The 25,552-nt window shown below is 35.2% G+C and overlaps 1 long non-coding RNA gene across 1 annotated transcript in view; it reads left to right on the top strand.

The window, feature by feature from the left end:
* Positions 1-6,347: 6,347 nt before the first annotated feature.
* The window catches only part of LOC126952641 (uncharacterized), a 33,208-nt gene continuing 14,003 nt past the window's right edge, over positions 6,348-25,552 (top strand). The window contains exon 1 of the long non-coding RNA XR_007724975.1: positions 6,348-6,639. This is a non-coding gene — a long non-coding RNA (uncharacterized LOC126952641). The remainder of the gene's footprint in view (positions 6,640-25,552) is intronic.

Below are 25,552 nucleotides of genomic sequence, written 5' to 3'. Positions count from 1 at the left end.
GTGCTGACTGGTGTGTTTACAATCCCTGAGCTAGACACAGAGTGCTGATTGGTGCATTTACAATCCTCTACCTAGACATAAAAGTTCTCCAAGTCCCCATCCTACTCAGGAGCCCAGCTGACTTCTCCAGGGCTGCAGGCAAAGTTTCCTGCCAGTCCAGCACCAGGCATCTGCACTCCTCAGTCCTGGGGAGGTTGATGGGACAGGGTGCTGCGGGGTAGGGGGCAGCGGCCGTCAGAGAGGCTCCAGGCCACAAGGGAGCCTACCGTGTCGGGGCTCCGGCATGGCGGGCTGCAGGTCCTGAGCCCTGCCGGCCCCGGGAGGCCGCTGAGGCCTGGCGAGAATTCCAGCATGGCGCCAGCAGGTCGACAGTACTGGGGGACCCAGGGCACCCTTGGCAGCCGCTGGCCGGGGCGCTAAGCCTCTCGCTACCCGGGGCAGGCGGTGCACACTGGCCGCTCCGAGTGTGGGACCACCAAGCCTGCTCCCGCCCAGAATTCGCGCTGGCTCCTGAACGGCTTGCATAGCCCTGGTCCCCGCCTGCACGTCTCCCTCCACACCTCCCCGCAAGCAGAGGGAGTTGGCTCCGGCCTCAGCCAGCCCAGAGAGGAGCTCCCACAGTGCAGTGGCAGGCTGAAGGGCTCCACAAGCCTCACCAGAGCGGACACCAAGGCCAAGGAGGCTCTGAGAGCGAGAGAGGGCCGCCAGCACCTTGTCACCTCTCTATATTATTGTCTCCACGTTTGTAAGCATTTAAAATTTTTCATGGTAGGAAATGATGGGGAAGACTCTGAAATACACATTATCCTAGTAGAAAGTATTATTTTTTATTGTTACAAATATTATATATAATTGTTGTAAAAATTTGTGGATACCATAAAAGAAGTTGGTCTTACTTTTATCTATTTCTCCTTTTTTATTAGAGGGAGAAATCACATGCAAATAAACAATGAACTCTACATTTAAAAATACAGCTTTTGACCTAGTGCTAATTGGAAGGGGAATTCATCTAGCCCTAAAAAGTAATTTTTATAATAAATATCTGCTGTATTTTGCTCATCTGGGATTTAGTGTCCCTAGGGAATCAAGATCTTAAATTCAAAACATGAACATCTCTTAGAAATAAAGTAACATCATGTTTATGCATTACATATATAAATCTGTGTGGGTATATATGTAAAAATGCGTGTATACTTTAAATAAAAATATCTTTGTAACCCAGTAGTAGATTTTATATGGAGAATTTGTCTTTATATTCTCCCAGTTTCATCTTTCTTTTTCTTTTATTAATTGGTACATTCAATGTTACTTTGATACATGTAGACAGTTGGCATAGAGGAACCATCATTTTCAATACAAACTGGGGATACTCTTGTCTTTGTAAATTAAGTATGATCTGTCAACTTCTATATATTTCTTTTGTGTTTGTGACATCAGAAATCAGAAAAATCATGGTATAATACTTCCCTTATAAAAGATGTTTTTACTCTTTTACATATTTGTATCCATTTTTAATCTTCATATTACATATTTTCTATAAATATTTAATTCTTGGTTATAGAAAGCTGTATTCTAATATTAGTACTAATGGGAGAGAAAGATATCCTTTCACATTACTATTCTGCAAGTGAGTGATGAAGTAATTGTTAGATCGCAAGCTTTAGCTATTCTACCGTATGTACAATGGTTAGGTGAAGTATTGCATCCTCATCCCTGAAACAAGGTACTTCTCCAGAGAGAAATACCTTGGAAGAGAGGATGCTCTTCCTCATGGTGTTTGCAGCCCAGCTCCAGGGACAGAAAGATACTGTGTTCAAACAAAACAGAGGTCATACAGCAATGAGTGAAGTTCATGCAAAGGTCAGTAAAGAAAACTTGCTCTGGGATAAATTAATCAAAGGATCTTCAGGGAAGGTTATTTTAGACTCAACCTGACTATCTACATCCCAGCACTATAAGCAAGTAGTGCTTTCCCGCTTAAAACATCGAGTGCTGGTATTTATACATGTTCAAAATAACCTAGCCTAAGTGAAGTGTTCTTGAAAATAAATTTAAACTTCCTCATTAAAATCCTAAATTTGCTCATCTATCTTGCTCAAGAGGGAATTTTAGCTGCCTTATGTTAGAAATTATAGATGAGAGATTATATTAGTGAGCACATTTCTAAAAATACCTTTTGAGTACACATATAGCTTATTAAAAAGTGAATGGAATGAAATTAAGTACCATGCTGCAACTATTATATTTTATACTATGTGTGAAAAAACAAACTATAGCAAATTTATATTTAAACCTCTAAGATAATGAGACAACAAATAACTTACACTTAGAGTTCTCTAAAAGTGATCATTATCAGAAAATTCTTAAAAACTAGTGCAGAAAACAACATATTAAAAACACAGACACAGTGCTAAGTGATAAATCTTAGTACCATTTCTGACACGGTAATTTTGCAAAAATCTTATAACAGTTCTACATGGTTTTTTAAATATTATTCTTATATATCAAATAGTTAATAAGACTTTCTCATATCACTGAAATATATTAATTATGGTTATACTTGTTGTAGGTTATGTCAGTAACAACAAATCAATAGTAACACAACTCCTACCTTAAAACATTATCGATGAATAAATCAAGCTGTATTCAGTCAAAGATGAGTGCTTTCACTTTTCTAAGCAATGATTTCATTCACCAATACCTTGTTTTGTGTTCAGTGTAGGAATTGGATAGGCAGTGCCTGTTCAATCTCCTTTTAATGATTGTTGATAGAGCAGACAGGGGGGGTCTCAGAAAGCTGAATATGTCCTTGAATTCTAGCTCCATTTTTGGTCTCTAAATGCATTACTATGCCCTCATTCATTGGATTTGTTAATAATCTTTGAGAGGAAAAATAGCATTTCATTGCACAGCAACAAAAAATCAAGGCACAGAATACAAGTGTGTGCATGGCAAAGAGACTCAGATCACTATGATACCACACTCATTCATTTTCATTTCCGGCAAGACTAGACTCTGCATTTATTTTTGATCAAAGAAATAAAAACAATAATGAGAACTTATGCACATATCATTTATACAGCTGGGTTTGTTTTAAGACTTTTTAACCTCCAGCTTGTTATGTATGTCTGCAAACTGACTGGCAAGGGATAAAGCAAGTACGGCAAGATAAATTCAAACAATCTGCTCCTTCCTGGAGATCTTTGTAAACAAAATCAATATCTGTAGAAAAATATTGAATTCTTGTGTACTTAAATTCAGAACTTCAGAGATACTCAATAACATATTCTGAACTCAGTAAGAAAAACTGCTAATGCTATTAGAATAGATAAAATTTACATTTTCTCTGAAAAAATGTCCCTAGGCTTTCTATGAAACCTAGAAAATAATATCATTTATTTTCAACATATCTGATTTGGTGACTCTATAAGATATATATACATTTTGAAAAATAGGATGCTGTTTTAAATGCATTTGAGTATTTGTTTGTACCCTCTACCTAGATACCTATTTGTTTCTGTATTCAAGATACCGTATTTTTGAAATAAGGATAATGATTTTTCTATCGGGACACATTGCCATAACACATTCTTAAATAATGAGTACTGGAAAGACAGATATTTAGTTGCCAGTCCTTAAATGGAGGGTCTATTAGAGATAGATATAGATAGGTAGATAAATGGATATAGAGATACATAACAATTATAATAGCTATTATATATTGTAATACATGTGTGCATGTGTGTGTTGTGCTATTAAGCATCCATGTTCTAAGATTACCTAGAATTTAGTAACTCAGCTAGTGAACCTAAAATTAAAATGTCTAATATTTGTAGGAAATTAAACATTCTGCAGTTTTCTTCTTGTGGAGTTTTGTTATTGACAGGTTTCTTATTGAACGACATCAATGAATTATGATTTAGTTATTTTTAACTTTACAACATCTTCACGTAGCAAAAGGGAATTAATATCGTGTTTGCTTTAATTTTATGCTTGCATTTATTAGCACGTTGGATGTCACATGTTTTTACAATTATTAAAAATAAAACTATTCTGCTTAAAGTGCTTCTGCTGCCACTTTTCTTGGGTGCCATCTTGTTTTTAAATTACTAATTGATCTCTTGCTTTTGTGTACTCAGAATATTCAGAATGTATTACCTAATAAATTTACATAAGATGCTCACATATGATAAACTGTATCTTATACATCAATATAGAAGCACATAAAAATATAATTCTTACCTTTTTAAGTCTGGAGATTTGGATATATTTCAGAATATATCTTGTCTAAGAATTCAAAAGCTAATTATTATGTAAAATTGAATTGTGTTTCACAACCAATCTTATGTTATCATAAATCTCTTAAAGAGAGTTCTTTAACTTCATGAAGAGAGAAGGTCAAATGTATCATAAGATGATTTTAAAAATAGGCTTAAAATGAGGCAGCACAACAGTGTGATATGTTTTACATTAGAACAGTAATTACGCAACATTGTTTTAATCTCACACACATACAAATTCCTCTATTGCCTCTGCGTTGGCTGACAGATGCCACGTGGAATGTTGGTATGTTTTTTGTGATATAAATTATACCTGTATCTTCAGGGTGGATTAAAATATCATGTAAATAATTATTGTACACACACTCAAAGCCTTGAACTGTCTACATGCCTTTGAATGCTCTATCGTGTGCCTTTGGCCCTTTACTCTTGGTAGATCTTAATCTTCTTACCACTAAAATTTAAAAAACTATATATCATAAAATAATTGACACCTGGTATCCATCACATATAGTGCTTAGTATAGTATATATCAATACATATTAATTATAATTAATACAAATCATACTATTTATTATAAATTATTTTATGTCATTTTCTAGACCTTTTATTTTCAAAAGCCATTCTATTTTATTGGTATCAAAAATAGTGGTCTAAAATCTTTTTTTGTGAAAAATCTTCCTTAAGCCAATGTCAAAGATTTCAAACATAGTTGGAATGCCATTGTATTCAATTATTGTGGAATGAGGCACACAGATGTGGTGGGAGCCAAAAATCAACTATACTGACAAACGTCATTAACACTAATTTGCTTTCTGCCACTGATTTGCTTGCTGCTCCTTGCCTAACACTTTCCAATTCATTCTAGGCATTCTCTATGATGCTATTTTGCACTTTATTTTCTGCTTTGTCTCCCAGCCTAAAATGATGCTCCTCAAAATTAACAATTACTACTTTTTCAGGAGCAATTAAAATGATAAGAATAACCGAGCTTAAATTTCACATGACAATATAGATGTTTTATCCTTTAAGTATAAATAAATGTTCCTGGTTTACTAGATCTTAGAAAAACACAATTAACATTTGTAAACTTTTAAGTAATAATTTGCATAAAACAAATTCAATGATTCATTTCTTAAAATCAATAGAGCACTAAACCTAGAAAAAAAAAAGATATAACTCCCATTCTTCGAATTTACTGCATATTAGATTAAACATATCAAATTCTCCAACCCAAAATTTGGCAAAAATATTAACCTTTTTCCAATTAAATTATTTTTACAAGGAAATAATGTGTTATCTTTGGTTTACTTTCTCCAAATAAACAAACAAACATATAAAACAACAAGACAATCAATATTTTATTGTATCTTAAATGGGCCACTTAATTATTCAAAACTTAATTATTTGATGTATCAAATACATTATATTACAATTTGGAAATGGGAAGCTAAAAGATCATTTTTAGAGCTTTACATCTCTAGGCAGAGGTTACTGTGAATTAAGACAGCCTGGGCTTACCTTGAAATAAAATCTCAGGAATAAGTCTAGAGCAGTTGCCAGACTTTAAGGTTATATTTTCTTTCCAGGGTAGCATGTTCCTTGAGAACTGCTGACTTTAAATCTTTAAAAGACAAAGCGCAAGCCCATGGTGTCTTATATTAATCTTTATTATTAGTGTTTTTCATACATTCAACAATATTAAAAGGCATTTACAGCATGACAGAATGAGGAACTCCATCAACCCACACTCCAGCACAAATGGTGAAAATTACTTAAAAACAATTATTTAAAGTCTCAGGAAGTGATATGAGGGACATATAGACAAGTTATTTATGGAAGAAAATCTATTAGCCTTTTGTAAGAACAGTGAGAATTGAGGTATTTGAACTGAGAGTTAATTCCGACTCATCCTTTTATATTGAGCAGAATAGAAACATCACTCTGAACCGGGAGTTCCCTGACTCCCCTCGGAGGACATGCAACAGGATTATGACTTGTCTATTAAGTCACTGCTGCTGCTCAAACCCCTTACAGGAGGTGGAGCATACAGACGGGCAGGTGCAGGAGCCGGAGTGAACACCCCTAGACTTCAGCCCCATGGCAGCATCAAGGTGTGAGAGCTTGTGACTCCCGAAGCCCAAATGGGCATGTGTTACAATTCAGCCTTTTAGCGTTGCCATCCACCGACAGCTTAAGTATTAACCAGCTCAGTGGACCCTCTTTTGAAAGGGCAGAGGGCCAGTGTGACAGCTGTCTGTATCCCGAGCTCTTGTCCAGCGTTCCAGAAAAATCTGTTACACGGACTTGAAGGATGAATGCGGGTGTTTTATTGAGTGGTGGAGGAGACTCTCAGCAGGTTAGATGGGAAGCTGGAAGAGGGATGGAGTGGGAAGATGATCTTCTGCTGGAGTTTGAATGCTCAGCAGCCAATCTCCTCTCTGACCATCCCCAGCCAAAGTCCACTTGGTGTTCAGATGCCCCTTCTCTTCTCTCTGCCACACCGTTCTTCTTTTCTGTTGATATGCTCATCTCCTTGTCTACTTCTGGAGCCTGGCATCCGGGATTTATGTGGGTACAGGATAGGGGGCATGCCAGGCCAAAGGCAGCTTTTGGGCTTGAAAACAGGAATGCCTGTCCTCGTTTTAGGGCTGCAGGTATCCAGGCTTGAGGGTGGGGCCTGTGCTGAGGAACCACTCTCTTCTACCCAGTAATTCTTTGTCTCCTGTCTGTATCAACTCCAAATGGATGCAGCCAAAATAAAGGGCTGCCTCTTCCCCTAGCTTCCCGTTAGAGTATTATTTTCCTTGGAAAGACAGGACATGAGCATTTTCATCCTGAACCCAGCTATATGTTACTGAGACTATGAGTTTAGCCAAATGATGGTGGCTTCTGCCATTCATTCTAAATCACGAGATGTAACGTCTACCTTGGGCATGGTACTGCTGAGATCCTGGGGCCCTGAACAACCTTGCTTTTGTTCCTAAGGTAGTGATTCCATATCAGAAGAGTTAGCAGGAATATCTAAGGCTACTTTCCCTATCCTACACCATGGAACACTCAGTTACTAAAGCAAGGTGTCACTCAGAGTGAAGAACACTACTGTCTCCATATCAAACTCCAGAGATGTGGGTCAGAGATTTTGCCTGAAGGCTGGGGAGAAGCAAGTCATAGAACACATAGCTCTTAATCTTCTCTCAAAGTAATTATTTTTACATGCAATAGAATGTCTAAGAGTGCTCTCAAAAGCAGTAGAAGTTGTAGTGAAAGGATATTGGGAAGAGATTACTGGATTCATTTGACGTAGACAAAACTTTATGCCAGATACTTTGAGAGAACCAGAAAAAGAAATAAGTGAGATGAGCCCACTTGGGATCAGAAAAAATAAAATATCAAACAGTGACCTCACAAATTATCCTTTCCAAGGAGCCTGAATTTGATTGGCTTTGTCTATGAATCAATTTATGATTCAGAATATTGCTGAAAAATATAGAGCAACCAACTGGCAATTACTGGAACAGAACAGCAGAACAAGGTCAAGGAAAGAGTTCAAAGAGAGCTCTGTCAAAACCACTGTCATATCAGAATGACTATAAGATAACCAACGCTATGCCCTATATTACTTTGCTAGAGCTGTCATAACAACGTAACACAAACTGAAACAACAGCATTGCAGCTCTGGAAGCTAGAAGTTCAAAATCAAAGTGTTAGCAATGTTGTCTCCTTTGAGGTTTGTTAATGAGAATGTATTCCATGCTTCTCATCTAATTTCTGTGGTTTTTCTGACCATTTTTACCTTTCTTGTCATGTAGAAGCATCACCACAATCCCTGTCTTTATCTTCTTGTGGTTTTCTCCTGGTATGTGTGTCTGTCTCCAAATTTCCAGATTTCCTTTTTTTTTTTTTTTTTTTTTGAGAGAGAATCTTGCTCTGTTGCCCAGACTCGAGTGCAATGGCGCAATCTCAGCTCACTGAAACCTCCACCTCCTGGGTTCAAGCGATTCTTCTGCCTCAGCCTCCTGAGTAGCTAGGATTACAGGTGCCCACCACCAGCTCTGGCTAATTTTTTTCTATTTTTTTGTAGAGACGGGATTCCATTGTGTTGGTCAGGCTGGTCTCAAATTCCTGACCTCCGGTGATCCACCCGCCTCAGCCTTCCATAGTGCTGGGATTACAGGTGTGAACCAACATGCTGAGCCGATTTCTTTTTTTATAAGGACATTGGACACACTGGATTAGAAGCCCATTCTACTCCATTATTACCTCATCGTAACCTAAATATTACATCAGCAATGAGTATATTTCCAAATAAAGTCACATTCTGAGGCACTGGAGGTTAGTACATAAGCATATACATTTTGAGGGGACACAATTCAATCCATAACTGCCCTAATGAGGCATAACAGGCATAACATCAGAGGTTTAAATGGGGAGAGGAGTAGGTGCCACTAAAAACCCTCAGCTAGTAATAAATAAGCAATGAGCAAATACAGATAAGCCTGGGAGAAGGTTACTCAGAGTTGCTATAATGTATTCTGTAAAATGTTCACTTTCCAAAGATCACAAGAAATATATAATGAGACGTGCAAAAAAAATAAATAAATAACAACAACAACAACAAAATGACAGACAACAAAAGCTGCCTGTGAGAGTAAACAGATGTCAGATTTAACAGTAATAGACTTCTAAACACCATTATAAATGTGTTCAAAGAATGAAAGAAAAGCATGGTTAAAGAATTCAAGGAAGATATGATGACAATATCTAATCAAATAGATATTATCAATAGAGCAATCAAAATTATGAAACAAAAGTAAAAATTCTGGACTAGAAAAGTATGATAATTGAGTGAAAAAATGTAGAAAGACAGCTCAACAGTAGAGTTGAACTGGCAGAGGAAATAATTAGCAAATTTGAAGTTAAACTGATAGAGATTATACAATCTCAATAACAAAGAGAAAAATTAATAAAGAAATGAACAAAGCACATCTGGGAAATGTGGACATTATTCATCCCATTAGCATAAGCATAATGGGAGTACTAGAAGGAGAAGAGAAAGAAAAGAACACATAAAATATTTTAAAACTCAATTAAAAACTTCCCAAAGTTATCGAAAAACAATAATCTACAGATCTTTGGAGCTCAACGAACTCAGAGTAGAGTAAAATGCAAAGTGATCCACAAATGTATCATAGTAAAAATGCTGAAAGACAAAGACAAAAACATATTTGTTTTGTTTTTTTTTTTGAGACGCAGTTTCCCCTTGTTGCCCAGGCTGGAGTGCAATGGCGCCATCTCGGCTCACCACAACCTCTGCCTCCCAGGTTCAAGCAATTCTCCTGCCTCAGCCTCCCTGAGTATCTGGGATTACAGGAATGCACCACCATGCCTGGCTAATTTTGTATTTTTAGAAGAGATGGGGTTTCTCCATGTTTGTCAGGCTGGTCTTGAACTCCCGACCTCAGGTGATCCACCCACCTTGGCCTCCAAAAGTGCTGGGATTACAGGCGAGAGCCACCGCGCCTGGCCAAGCTCTTGAAAGCACCAAGAGAAGAAAAGAAAAGCCCAAAATCAGAACTCATCCCTTACAGGGAACTCCAGTAAGATTATCAACTACTTCTCATTAGAAACAAGGGAAGCCTAAGGCAGTGCAATAGCATATCATATAGGAAGTAGTCATAGACACAGTCAACCAAAAGTGTGAAGCTGTATTTCAAAAATGAAAGTGAAATAGAAATATTACCAGATAATCACAAACTGAGAAAACTTGTTTCTAAAATAGACACCTTACAAGAATCACTAAAAAAAAATTTCTCAGGCTGTTAGCCCTGACAGGAATTTAGATCCATATACTCACACACACAAAAAAACAAAGAACCTTAGTAAAGGAAAGTACATAATTATAAAAGACAGTATGAATGCATATTTCTTCTGTCTTTGCTAAATTGATTTTAAAATGAATTGCCTAAAACAATATGTACTCAAGAAGAAATAGATAATCTGAATTAACCTATATTAAATGAAGGCTTTTAATTAATAATCAAAACACTACCCACAAAGAAAGCTCAGGCCTAGTTGACTACACTGCTGAATTACAACAAACATTTAAAAAAGAATTAATACCAAATCTTCACAGGCTCTTCTAAAAAGTTGAATAGAAGGGAGTACTTCCCAGCTCATTCGATGAATTCAGAATTACCCTGACACCAAAATTAGATAAAGACCTCACAAGAAAAGAAAAATCACAGGCCCATTTTAAAATTACTTATTTTTCTTGCTATGGTTTTATGTGAGTTCCTAATATATTTCAGATATTAATTTCTTATCAGATATATGTTAACAAAAGAAGAACAGCTATACTCTGAAAATTATAAAGCATTATTCAAAAATTAAAGACCTAAATGAATTTTTAAAATCCAATGTTTATGGACCAGAAAACTTAATATTGTTAAGATACTAATATTCCTCAATTTGATCTGCAGATTTAACTAAATCTCTGTCAGAATTCCAACTGATTGATTGGTGGAAATGGACAAATTGATTCTAAAATTTATATGAAATTGCAAGGGACCCAAAATAAACAAATTTTTAAGAGAACATAATAGGACGACTTACACTTCCTGATTTCAAAACTTACTATGCAGCAACAGTAATGAAGACAGTGTGGTAATGTCATGAGGACAGACATATAGTTCAAAGGAATAGAATTGAGACTCTAGAAATAAACCCATGTGTCTATGGTCAACTGATTTTCTGAAAGAGTGCCAAATTCATTCAATGGAGAAAAAGTCTTTCAACAAGTGATACGGGCCACTCATTTGTTTCTAATAAAAACAAACAAACAAACAAGCAAACAAAACAAACAAAAAACAAGTTGTACTAAGAAAACTGAATAGCCACATGCAAAACGATAAAATTATACCCTTACCTCCTATTGTATACAAAAATTAACTGAAAATAAACCTATGACCTACATGTTAAGAGCTAAGCAATAGCACTCTTAGAAGAAATGCAGAGAAAAATTTCCCTGACCTTAGATTTGGCAGTGCATTCTTAGAAATTAAAAACAAAAAACAAAAAACAAAAAAAAAACATGAGAAACCAATAAAAAGTATAGGTAAATTGAACTTTATCAAAATAAATAAAAAAAAACTGGTGTTTCAACAGACATTATTTTCCCTTAGCTTTTATTTTGACTTCAGGGATACATGTGCAGGTTTGTTATATAGGTAAACTTGTGTCATGAGGGTTTGGTATACAGATTATTTCATCACCCAGGTATTAAGCCTAGTACTCATTATTTATTTTTCCTGATCCTCACCGTCCTCCCAACCTCCACCCTCTGAGGGGCCCCAGTGTGTGTTGTTCCCCTCTATGTGTCCGTGTGTTCTCATAATTTAGCTCCCATTTATAAGCAAGAGCATGCAGTATTTAGTTTTCTGTTCCTGTGTTAGTTTGTTAAGAATAATGGCCTCTAGCACCATCCATGTCCTTGCAAAGGACATGATCTCATTCTTTTTAGGGCTGCACAGTATTCCATTCAACAGACATTATTAAGAAAGGGAGAAGGCAACCCGCAGAATGAGAAAATATTTGCAAATCATATATCTGATCTGAAAGCTTTATCTATTATTAAAAACTATTACAACTCAATAAATAAAAAAGTCAAAAATCTCATGAAAATTGGGTAAAAGATCAAAACAGAAATTTCCCCGTGGAAGATATATGAAAGCCAATAAGCACTTGCAAGTATTTCATGTCATTAATCATCAGGGAACTTCAAATCCAAACCACAGTGGAATAGCTCTTTCCACCCATTAGAATGATATGTACATCGGAGAATTGAAAACATATGTCCAAGCAAAAACTTGTACTTGGATGTTTTTAGCAGCATTATTCACAATAGTGAAAAGATGGGAACAATCCAAATAAATATTTATCAGTTGATCAAAGAATGTAAAAAATATGGTATATCCTTACAATGGAATAACAATATATGCTATAGCATGAATGGAGCTTGAAACATCATACCGTGTGGAAGAAGCCAGTCACAAAATAACACATATTACCTGATGTCATTTATATTCAGTGTCCAGAGTAGGCAAATTTATGAGACAGAATTCATATTAGTGTTTGCTTAGGTTTGGGGAGCTAGAGTAATGTTGAATAAAGAGTATGGGGTTTATTTTTGAGGTGATGAAATTATTCAATAACTGACTGAAGATAGTTGTGCATAATTGTGAAAACACTAAAAAAATTGAATTGCACACATTAAATCGATGAATAGCATGGCATGTGATCTGCATCTAAATATAAATGTTTGTAAAAAGAAAATGAAAAAAATAATTTTTTGATAGATTCATTGATAGGCCTATAACCATAGTTAACCACTTATATTTATCTACATTGGATGTTAATTTTTTTCTTATAACAGAAACCCTGTTTATGATATATTTTCAATTCCCATCACTTCCACTCTGTCAAGCACAATATCTGCATAAATTACATCTTCAAATATACATGGCACTAGTATTATTGTGTATTTGTTAGGAATGTAGTTAGGACATGGGACTTATATGTCTAATACCCTACAAAACATTTGGTTGGTGCAAAGTAATTGCTTTTTTTGCATTACTTTTAACAGGATCAACTGTGGTTCTAGTTGTGTCATTGCTATTTACCATTTGTTAACTTTGGAATGTCATTTATCACTTCTAAGACATAATTTCATACTATAAACTTCTAAGACATAATTTCATACATACTACATACCACGTATGTATCTTACCACCTTGTTTTATTTTAGAGATGAATGGGACAGTGTATGTTTAAGGATTCACCTTGAGCTATTTGATAATAAACATTAACTGTCTACCCACATTATCCTTTAAATATTAAAGATGTCATAGCCGTCTTTTTGCACAGATTGGGTAGATAGGGATCCATAAGAAGGATGATTTTGTATTTGATAACCTGCTTTTATTAGTGTAAATATAAGATGATCTTTTTAAAAAGTTCTTTATCTCCCAGCTACTCAGGAGACTAAGGCAGGAGAATCTCTTGAGCCTGGAGGTGGAAGTTGCAGCGAGCAGAGATGGCACCACTGCACTCCTGCCTGGGCGACAGAGCGAGACTCTGTCTCAAAAAAAAAAAAAAAAAAAAAATCCATGAGATATTATAACTCAAATTACTATGAATTACAACAGAAACATTTTTTTGGTTTTTGCAAAATTAGAATAAGTAAACTTGGTTTATTCTCACAATTATGATTAATCTGTTGTGTGAATGCCATAATGATTAGTCATTATGTTTCAGTTTTCTGAATAGTAAACTCTGAGCAACTGAATATAATTGAAAACAAAAAATAAAAATTTATGACTAAGTGATCATTTTCTAAAAGTATATACCCTCATATAAAGTTTAAACATTATTTTATAAATATTAGATTTTTGTCTCTGTTGTTATGAGAAAAGTGTTTCCTTAATCTAGTAACTTTCCTTAATGTAGTAAAATCAAGTAATTTTACTCCCACTTCAGAAAATAAATGTATGTATATTTGCTATTTCCCTGACAGTAATGCAAAATCTTTGTAAAATCTCAGTAATTTGTAGGCATTGAGGATCAAGTCAGGCTGAACTACAGGGAGAAAACATCAATTATTTCTAAGCATAGTTGTACCTGCAGTGATGAATAAACGTGGGTCTGGAGTACTTAAAAATGAGTACATTGTATTTCACAGATTAACTATTTTTTGATTTTGTAACTTTATATTGATTGACTTAGAAAGCTTTGTTCTTATATTGTAGAAAGGTGAACTTTATTCTAGCTCATGTTAAATAATCACAATCAAGCATATGCTATATTTTTGATGTTTATTTGGCTAGCATTGAATTAGGATTCCTTTAGTTTCAAATTTTAACACATACCGCTGTAAACTGCTTCAATACAGTAGGAAGGCAATTGTGTTTTATTACATACCTCTTGACTTCTTGTCTCAGTTGTCTCTCCTCCTCTCAGTAAATGTTAGTTGATGGTAATTCCACCGTTACAGCCCTCTCAATGGCAACATTCTTTATCCTGTAATATTAATGGGGCACATAACTATGACACATAACTCAGACTTCTTATTTCAGCAATTTTCTATCCTATTTACTTTAACTGGCACCCCTAGAGTTACAGTGCTTTATTGGCTTAGTTTAAATGTGCTATTGTTACTTATGGGTTAAGCAGGTAGGCTTGATTGCATTAATAAAAATTGATAAGTAGGCAGGTTATCCTTCCTAATTTATTTCCATGGCAACAGACAAGCAAACCTGCCTTGTTTCTCAGGAGCAGAATGCTAATAATCAAATGTGCCTCTACTCAGATGAATATATAACAGAGTTTACTAATATAAATGTCTTGACATTGTGTGTTTTACTGAAGAAAAATACATATTAATTCTGCATCTAAGTTACATGATGGATATGCTCAGGAGAATGAAAAAATGAGAATGTTCCCTCGAAACATCACAATTGTTCATTAAAGTAATGTATTTTAAATAGTGTGTACACTGAACAATTTAATTCTCTGACATTCACATTGTTTATTTCAGGAGGTGCTTTTATTACAGAAAAATGTCTTAATGCACAGTTATTTTGACATCTCAGGAAATAATGGGTCCCACACAAGAGTTCAATTAAGCAATAATCCCTGGGAAAATGGTCATTACTAGCAGTTAATGATTGGTTTGTTAGTTAATGGCCCAAGGTAAAGCTGAGGGCGGTTAAGACTCTTAACAAACGAATTGTGAATTGTAGCAATGGCTTGTGAATTGTAGTAGTGAAGGATTTTAAATGTTTTTTCCCCTGGTTATGAACCACCTTTAATGGTTTATGATAGCAATAATGTGCTTTTTAAGACTGATTTTAACGTTGGACAGTCTGAATTACCTGATATTTCTAGTAAACTGACAGTTGATTTTCTACTGATACTTCCTAGTGCTATAAATTTGTCGGTGTGGTGTCTTTTTAGAATATAGGTACTTATACCCATATATTGTTCATGTGTTCAAAATGGATGCAATGTTAAGCTAAATACAAATAGCATGCTTCTTTAGTGGTTTTCTAGGTTACAAATATTACATGCATTCCTAGTAGTGATAATTGTATATTTTCTTTAGGTTTTGTGGCTGGCAAGTTTTGACCTGTGATATTAGTTTAACTTTATCTTGAAATGAGATCACCCACAGAGTTTTTCCTTGAAAAGCTTTAACATTACAGAAAGGGCTCTTGCATTTCCCACACCCCCACAGCTCCCAAAGGAAGAAAATACTAGTGGCACTCCCACTAGCTTACAACCATGTTTTCATGTGTTCATGAGTAATTTAACAGAATAAATGTGCTATATTCAGAATTTCTTTACCTAACATCAGCGATATCTTATCACTTCTCTTTTTTAATCTGCAGGAAATTAGACTTCATTAGTCTGGGTACTTGCCTCACAAAACTACATATAATGAAACTATAATAGCTTCTGGGATCCACGATGGGTTCCTCCGCTTTCAGAAAAATACTATATTCAGCTTCAATTAAGTCTAGGCCTGCATAACTGACAACCACAACCAGTCAACTGGTGAATTGATGGGAAGATCAAACTGATAATTTGGCTCTCTAGATATATTTTTGAAAAAAAAATTAATTGATTTCTTTTAAAATTAGTTTTTTCAATCCATTGAGTTAACATTTTGTAGGTATCAGCTAGAATTTGGAATTGACTTCAATCAGAGGGGTCATGTGGAGGGTCAGTCTAGTTCTATACACACGCAATAGGCACATATTATCAAATTAAATTATTTGATTAAAATTCTCCCATAAAACCAGAGTATCTTATTAAAATGTTCTACCACTTACATATAGGGATTTGCCTTTGTGCAAAGAACATCCCGTGGGAGAACATGTTTTGATCCAAAACAAAATAACAATCTCTCTCCTTCTTTTCTCTCTCCCCCCACCTCTGTGCATGTGCTTGTGTATGCACGCACGCACACACACACACACTCTCACACACATCTATGGATTTATTCAGCAACTAACATTTGGTGAAAGAAATGGTATATTCTTAAATTTCCACATGAATAAAATGAGAATCATGCAAGTAAACTGACCTATACACTGTCAAACAAGAACAAGTAGCTAATCTGGGATTTAAAGCACTGATGTTGTTAAGTCAAGTCATATGTTTGTTCCTATTACATAAAAACATCAAACAAAAATTAGAATTACATTGGAAAACGTGATATTAAACACAATGAAAACAATCTTTTAAAAATAGTGTAATAGTTTGAAGCTAATATTTTAAGATTAAGAGCCAAAGATTATTATTACTAAAAGAATACTTACCATTCTAAAGTGTCACTATTAAAGCATTTTTCCCTCTGAGAATAATTTAGTTTTCTGAATATCCTAAACACTGTAAGAATCTCCACATGTTCCGTGATACATTTTAACTTCAGTATCAAATGGAAATCAATTAAGGCTCAATAAATTTAGCTTTTATCTGAGGTCAGAATGGGCCCCAGGGAGTCATCCAAATCCTACATAGTGTTGACATCTAATTTATATGTGCAGACGGAAGTAAAGATTTGGGTACTTGAGGATTTGTCAATTTATGCTGCTTTTTCCAATCTTATTCCTATTCACTAAATCTATAATTCGTTGGTATTGTTTTTTCTTAATAATGCATATTTGTGTTCTGAAGAAACAAAATACTTGACATTAGATAAAGAATTGATGATACGTAAATAATGACTATTAGCCCAATAAAGACATGCTGTCAGCAGAATATCTTCCATCTCTTTCTAACTTAATTGGGAATGCAATGCAGTGTGTACATTATGTTGCTCCAATTAATTCAAATCATTCCTAATTGGGATGTCTTAAATAACTCCCTCCTGGGTCTAGAGAGGAAATTGAATCAAGCATTAAATCAGGAAGTCATCTTTATCTTTGAATATATTGTTATTCATAATCAAATATGCTGATATTGATGTTGCCAAAGATTAGGAAAAAAAATATTTTTTAGTACTTTGTAATTAAGGAAGTACTAGTTAGTTAAAATCATGGTTAACTGATAGTGGTAAAAACCAATGGACTATTAAATGTATATTGATTACTGTGGGCAAATGGAATTGCTTACTTGAAGTATTTAGGATACAGAACTAATGATAAAAATACAAACCTAGAGACAACAGGAGCTGATTTAATAACCACATGAGTAAAAATAGATCTCATTACTGTGAATGATGTTATAGAAATAGCAATATGGAGGAGACAGTATTCAGGGCAAAATACATAATGAGAAAGGAAGTTCAATGTTGAAATAGTAATAATAATTCTATGAAGAAAAAAAGCAATGCCTTCCCAGAGGGAACCACAGTGGGAGAAAAAGAAATAAAGAAGAATGCATAGTCCATAATGGAAAGCATTCCCAGTCTAATACTCAGAGGACACTTGGGAAATTAAATTGCCTTCTAGGTACTATATTTTCAAAAGGTATTGAGGAAGATAAAGGCTCCAGAACTGATGCCATAAAATAGACAGGTAAAGGACCTGTAATTATTTAGTGTAAAACAGAAAACTGGGGGGAGATGGTCACTTTTAAATATTTAAAAATTTGTAATTTGGAAGAATTTCACTTAAATTTTTCTTCCCTGGAGTTCAGTTATGAAATAATGCATAGGCATTAAATGGAGGCAAATTTAGCTCAATGTAAAGATATCATTTTTACCATTAGTAAAACTATCCCAAACAAATTCATGTAAAAGTTTAATGATGCAGTATGTTATAAACATTTAAGATGAAACTAAATAATTTCTTTTATCCCTACTGATTTCTCCCCATACTATCTTACGTCTTGAGAGCTTTAGCTGCTGAAAGAAAGGTTTTTGGGAATCCTGAGCCAGCTTGGAGAAATTTAACCAGAGATGGCACAGAATGGCCATTGTTTCAGCCTAGCCCTTAAACTCCAGGGATATGCTAAGATTACACGAGTATGTTTGGGTAAGGAAGAAGGGAAGTAAGCTGAGGCAGAGTACATACTTCAACCAAATATATTTATGAGCACAGCTTCAACCATGGCTTCTGTCAGTCCCATTTTGACTGTTGCAAGTCACTTCACCTCTCTGAGCTCAATTTCCTAAATACCAGATGATGATGGTATTAACTGATGTTGTGACTATTTCAGTTGACTTGGGTAGTATCAGATAAGATATTGGTTGATAGGTAAGAAAGTTACCAAATGTGACTGTGAGTTTACACATCTGAGGGTATGCACAGGCTTGCTGGCTCTTCACTAGAACTATGTTATTTTCTACCTATGCACACAGATGTCTCTACTTCCCAACATCCATGTGGCCTGAGACTGAGTTCTATACAAGAGAAAGATGGCATGTGCCACCCTCAGGTCTGGCCCATAGATCCTTCCCACACAATCCTCTTTGTTTTTTAGTTTTTTTTTTTTTTTTTTTTTTTCCATTCTGGCTAGAAAGGATGGACCCCTGGGGAAATTTGGAAATCAGGTGTCAAAGATTGAGCCTCAGGATGAAAAGAGTCATTTAAAGGAGAATAGCAACATTCATTTGTGGATTTATGTGAGCCAGAAATAAAGTACAAATGTATTAATTCACTGATGTCTTGGAGTTGCTGTAGATGTTATCCTAACTAATATGGAAATGAGTTAGAATGTGATATTGCCAGCCAAAACCTAAAAATGATAATATTGACCTACTCACTGAGGTGCAGATTACAAAGAAGTTGATGTTGGAGGATGGAAAGATGGAGACCTATGTTATGTGACAAAATATTTAGCAAGTAGGTTGCCTTTGATGACTTTTAAATTGGACCATCTTCATGCTAAGGTCTCAGCACTGAATACAGAGTTAGAAAGAGATGTGCATATCACACCATTTCATAAAATTTCTATTATACAAATACAATAGAAGTTAATAACCTCTACAGCAGAGATAGTACTAGCATTAATAGGATGTGATGGATTTTGATTATTAATCAGATTTGTTTTTAATATAATTTATTTAATTATGTGTTTATTTTAAAATAATGACTGTGACTAACAATTGGCTCACACAATTACTGAAAATTAACTAGTCAATTTTTGTGATCTAATGTGAATCAGCTCAAGCACATAACTACCTTTTCAACTTCGTAAGAATAAGAAAAGAATTTTATCTGTTGTAAACCACTGGTATTTTGGAGTTTACTCTGACCACAAGTAGCACTGAGCTAATGAATGCACGGGCTACATTCTTCATTCAGAAGGGGCATGTAATTTCAACTTGTTCGCTGCTCCACTTGGTGATAGGGAGTCCCTGCTTATATCTTTAATCTCTGAAATCTAAGGATCTTGTCTGTAGGTGGCATTTCTCCAGGCTTCAATAGAAACTTTCTTGTCCAAGTGTGTTGAAGGTGGAAGTGTGATTGTGAAAATCCAAGTTTAGTAGCAAAATTGACATCTAGTAATGTAGAGTTAGATGCTTTTTCATTATCACAAGGCAACAGGACCATAATGCTTAAATTCTGTGACTATTGTCCACATAGATAAGTCAGGGGCTGCTGTAGTAATCTCAGAGCAACTAGCAAACAGAGAAAGAATGTTAGTTAATGTTAGTTTACACACCAGACATATGTCCCTGAAAGATTCATGTCTAGTAGTAGGTGTACTATGACACTGAACAATGTACCTTGATATAATCTTTGAGAATTTCTGTAACATTAATTCTGAGGTTAAATCAAATAATTTTCACGTTAAAAGTTATCACTGTGGCCCTGGCCCTTTAGGTACTGACTGAACCCACTTATTAATATATGGGAATCACAACCAGCCAGGTCATAAAACTAAGCTATACATAAGAGTAAAAATTCTAGGTAATTCTCTTTGCCTTATTTTCTCCTTGTCTCTGTCTCCCTTCCGTTTTGAAAATCATTATCTGATTATCCTTCACCTCCCAAAGTAGGATAATATTTCCCATAGCATTTTTTACCCCACCCAACTCCCATCACTGTTTAATCATCCATTGGAAGAGGAGAAGTGGATGGCCTAAAGACTTGCTCCTATCTTCTGTGTGCTCTCCACAGGAGTTGTGCCTGGTACTGCTGTCACTGGAAGCTCACACTTTTCTCACTATATCAAGTAAAAGACTGCTTCTGTTGGCATTTTCTCTGGTGAATTCTGATGTGGTGTTCCTAGTGATATTCCCGTTCTCTCTTCAGCTTGCTATTTCAGCGTTTCCAGAATCAATATGCATGTCTTGGATGTTTCTCCTACTTTCTGGTAGGTGTCTAGTAATTTAATATGCAGATCCTCACTACCAAAGTCTTGTAAGCATGTGGCTGCTCACTAAGACATTGATCATGCCTTGGATAACCTTGCAGGGCAATGTTCTCAATGCTCCTCTTAACCCTTCTCATAGAGATGTCCATTCTTAATCCTGAATTTTTTTCAAACCTACTTTAAAATACTTTTTAGATAGCCATCTAAACTTCTCAAAAAATCTGTAGTTTTAGTACTACATCATATTTAGCCTAAACTTTAAAAATTACACAGTTGCCTCTCCCAGAGAATTTACTTTCTTTGGGGTGTTCGTGCAGAGAGCTGAGCACATGGTTAAACTTTTAAATTGTCTAATCAAATCTGGCTTGGTTGTCTCTTCAAGTTTGAGAAAGACCACCCCACTCCAAGGATTTTTTTTTAAAATTCTGGTTTCTATAAATAGGTGCTGATTTTCTCTTCAACATTTGCCAAAAACCACTTCCCAAGGAAATTCCAACTTATCTAATTGTAGGCATACTATACTGGGTAAATCTTAATTCTGTGTTTTATATAGAATATGTCTTCTCTACGGAGCTTCTGTGCCACTAGGATTTTTTTTTTTTTTTTTTTACAAAGTCTCTCTGACTTTATTCAAAATTTCTCAATTTGACTAGCAATTTGTCCATCATAGTGAGGGTGCTCTTTTGCAGCAGAAAGTACTAGGCCATGGGAAGACCATTCCAACAAGCATGAATGTTTACAATTACTGATTACTGAGGATCTTCTCCCTGTTCCCTCCATATAATATATGGACAGCCTGTAAAACCATGGGTGTAGACAGGGTAAATTCCTTACTTCCTGGAGACAACTGGGCATATATTCATATATGATTTGCCTTCGGATTGCAATGGTGTTATGCCACCTGCCTCTGGGTATATTCCAACAAAATTGATAAAAAAAAACCCATGGGTTTTCCTGAAGCCATTTTGGGGCCATTCTTCTTTCTCAAGAATGATTGTTTCCTTGTTACAGGACTGTTCTTTGGGTGACCTTGGACCAACCCAGTTCCCAGTTTTGCTTGTAGGTTTCAAGAATAACTAGAATGTTCTGGGAATGTAAAATCCTGAGGTAAGGAGGAAGTGGCTGGAATACTATAGGCTCTGTTGCAGCTCCCTTGTCTTCCCAGAACAGGGTGGCCTTCAACAATTTAGTCCAGTGGTTAGTGTGACCCTGAGGTGTATAACTTGGAGTAGGCTGCCACTGAGGCTCCCTCCACTGTGGTGTAATTGGGCATGCACAGCAGAGACTTGATCCAACCCCGGGTAGCTTTCCTGAGCTTTGGGAGACTGGCTTGTGGTGCATCCTAGGTTTCTGTTGTCCCTCATTGCCTATCTGTAAGTGATCAATCTGCTTCCTGTAACTTGTGCTGCATGTGAGTGTTCTGTTTCACTGGACTCAGACAAATTGGCCATCAGCGCACCGGGAACCTGCTTCACATTTGTCAGCATCAGCGTTTCGGAAGCGTTTCTCTACTAATTTGTTTCTCAAAAACTTTTATCTCCCAAAGACCAATCATTCTCCCTATCTCTTATCATTTTCTGGTCAGCCAGATCATTTGGATTCCTCAAATCAGATTCTTGTGTTCGCCATTAAAACTTTCAGAATACGAAGCATTGAAATGGTAGTGGGTCAAGCTGAAGAGTTTACTCCTATTTAATTGAATTCTGGTGTTTATTTGAAATAGGTTTAGCTCAGTGATTGAAAATCAAGCTTTATTTCAAATATCCCTTTTTGTTTAATGCTGCAGAATTGCATTTTCAATGTTGGAGACAGGATTAGAGAGAAGAAGAACCATGTCTAATGGGTATTAAAATGCAATTTCACAAACATTCTTGAAACAGTTCCTCTAACAATATTACTTCGCACTTAACTAATTTATTTGTTTAATGTGAAGTTAGCAAGAAATCTAAAATCAGAAAAATAAAAATAAATATGGGCCATTTCCATAAAACAAATACATACAGGCACACAAATTTGGCTTGCATTTTTTTATACAAGCAGATTTTTATCAACATATTATTGCCACACAAAGACAATCAGGGTTGTTTTTTAATACATTATTTTGAAAGGTAGGTCAGCATCACATTTCCTGCAAGGATTTGTTTTATTAAGTCAGTGATTGTAAGAGGAATTAAACCATAAGGGACTACTTCCTATATATAGGTCACATATTCATTTACTAACCCTTTCTGACAGTGGGGAACTTAAACAAATAATTTAGATACTTTTACACAAGGAAAGTAGTCAAACAGAAACACAGGGAGATAAATATACTCTAGAATTCCAATTGCAAATGGAAATAAAATATTTCCATGAGTCGTAAGTAAAATCTTCTCAATACTAGCCAGTAGGTTATTGAAATTGCTACATTACTTTGAGTCAGGGAAATACTAGGATGATGCCTACAATTGGAAAATAATAGAACCTTTTTTTTCTTCTCTAATGATATTAATTTCCTACACCAGAACATGAATAGAATGATATTCTTAACAAATGAATAAAAGAACTATACTCATTCTCACTTCAGCTAATATGTTCTATGGTGCAAACAGTGGGGAGGTGATAAATCAGGCCACTTATACTACGAGTCCAGTGAAAGTATTGTTTTCTAACTTCAGCCGTGTTCCCAAGTGGCCAGGATCATGGATAAGAAATGGATGTTTTATAGTACACAAGGCTCAAATAGGGAACAATTTTACTTTCATTATCCAGATTCTGTACATATTCGTCTTTAGCCTCGACTTCTACAGATCACATTTTGAAGAATTTCATTGGCCCTCTAATTCACCTTTTTGTTTACATGAGAACTTTTTTTTTCTCAGCATTACTAACAGAGTGTTATTGTATCTCATATTGAAGATTATTAACTGCACAAGGTAATATATTTAATTACAAGAAAATATTAAAAAAATAAAACTTTGGTATGACGTTGAGCTAAAATTCATCAACATGTCTACATTTCTCATAACATTGACTACCCACTATTTCAGTTTTTCTAAGTTCCTTTATAGCTCCGACACCCTAAAATAAACATTTTTAGAAATGATCTCCTTAGCAGAGAGAATACAGGCTCTATTGTTTTCATAAACCAAGATACTGTATTTTCACAATTGTACCCAAGATCTTTGTTTGCTCTTTTAAACACATCACATTGTTTATAGGTATTGCTCTTGTGGTCTTCTAAAATCTCTAGGCCTTTTTAAAGCAGTTTTTCTTTTCTAGGTCTTCTTTTACTATATGTATTAGTCCATTCTCACACTGCTGTAAAGAACTATTTGAGACTGGGTAATTTATAAAGAAAAGAGGTTTAATTGGCTCACAGTTCCACAGGCTGTACAAGAAGGATGGCTGGGGAGGCCTCAGGAAACTCACAATCATGTCACAAGGCAAAGGGGAAGCCTGCACGTCTTACATGGCTGGAGCAGGAGGAAGAGAGAGTAAAGAGGGAAGTGCTACACACTTCTAAACACCAGATCTTGTGAGAACTCACTCACTGTCATGAGAACAGCCAAGGGAATGTCTGCTCCCATGATCTAAGCACCTCCCACTAGGCCTCCTCCTCCAACATTGAGGATTGCAATTCGACATGAGATTTGGGTGAAGACACACCGTGAAACCATATCACCATACTTAGAAATGTATCATTGATTATGCATGTTATACTTTTCAATTACAGTTTTAATGAAGAGGTCACATAGACTTCTGTTTTTCATATGTACTATGTTTACCATCTGTTAAAGTTGGGTGTCTCTTGCCTTTTTGATAATTATTCTTTGTATGTCTTCCTCCAAAAGACACAACAATATCCAATGTATTTAATCTGGAAGTTTTGATCCACTGATTAAGAAGCAACCTAATTGTCCTATAATCTAAGCTGAATTTCAGTCTAAACAGAGACTGTAACAGATTATTAAAGGGGAAATAAATTTAGAGACCATTTAATCAAATACTATCTTAGAAGTTTAGAGAAAATGAGTCTCAGATAAATGAAATGCCTTTCTTAATATGATTAAGCATTTATTGAAAGTGAGCTACAACATATTTATTTGTAGTGCTCTCCATATCAGGGAATAATTTCCCATATTTATAAACCAGGTTTGTGAACTATAGTAATTAACTGTGGTTATTAAATTCAACTAACTTTTCTAGATTACAGGCTGCAGCTAATCAAATTTCTATTACTATCAAAGTCTCTTTGAAAGAAGAAATGACGCAAATATTTTATTTCACCTGCTAATTATAATGTTTGTTAATGAAATAAATGCATTATTTCCTCATGTTAGGAGGGAGTTCAAGAATACCAGTTATAATTTTTTTTTAGTACTTGGAAATAAATACATGAACTCTGGGGGCTGTCTCAATCTCAGAACATTCTGAACTTAGAAACGGTGGTTGGAAAAATTGTTTTATTAAAATTGAAAGAAGAAGCAAAGAAAGTTCATGATTTATTGATCTGCTTTTCTTGCTAGCTTGAAATAAGAGAATTGGTACCAATTCTGTATGCATATATTGATTATTATATAAAAGGACCTGTAAGAGGGGCAGTTGAATACTGTTGAAAGTGGCTAAAAATGTTTCCGGACAAACCTTATGAGATTTTTATGGTGTCAATTTTATTTGAACACTACACTCTTGTTTTCGTTATTTTTCAAAGAAAAGGGAAAGCTAATTTAAGTCAGATACAGTTCTTTTTACTGTGAATTGAAAAGGATCAATGATCTTAATGGGTTGATGGTAAGCCCCAAATTGAAAACTATGATATCTGATTCACATTTCATAACTAGTATCTAATTCTCATAAATTCTTAACGTTAATGAAATTAAATATTTAATGAATGATGTTCCACTGAAAAAAATGTAGAACCACCATGCCCATACTTCCTTCATTTGAATCTTTCTTTGCATTGC

This window comes from Macaca thibetana, chromosome 4 (genome assembly GCF_024542745.1).
Source record: "Macaca thibetana thibetana isolate TM-01 chromosome 4, ASM2454274v1, whole genome shotgun sequence".
Lineage (NCBI taxonomy): Eukaryota > Metazoa > Chordata > Mammalia > Primates > Cercopithecidae > Macaca > Macaca thibetana.
This window is presented reverse-complemented; position numbering and strand designations above follow the sequence as displayed.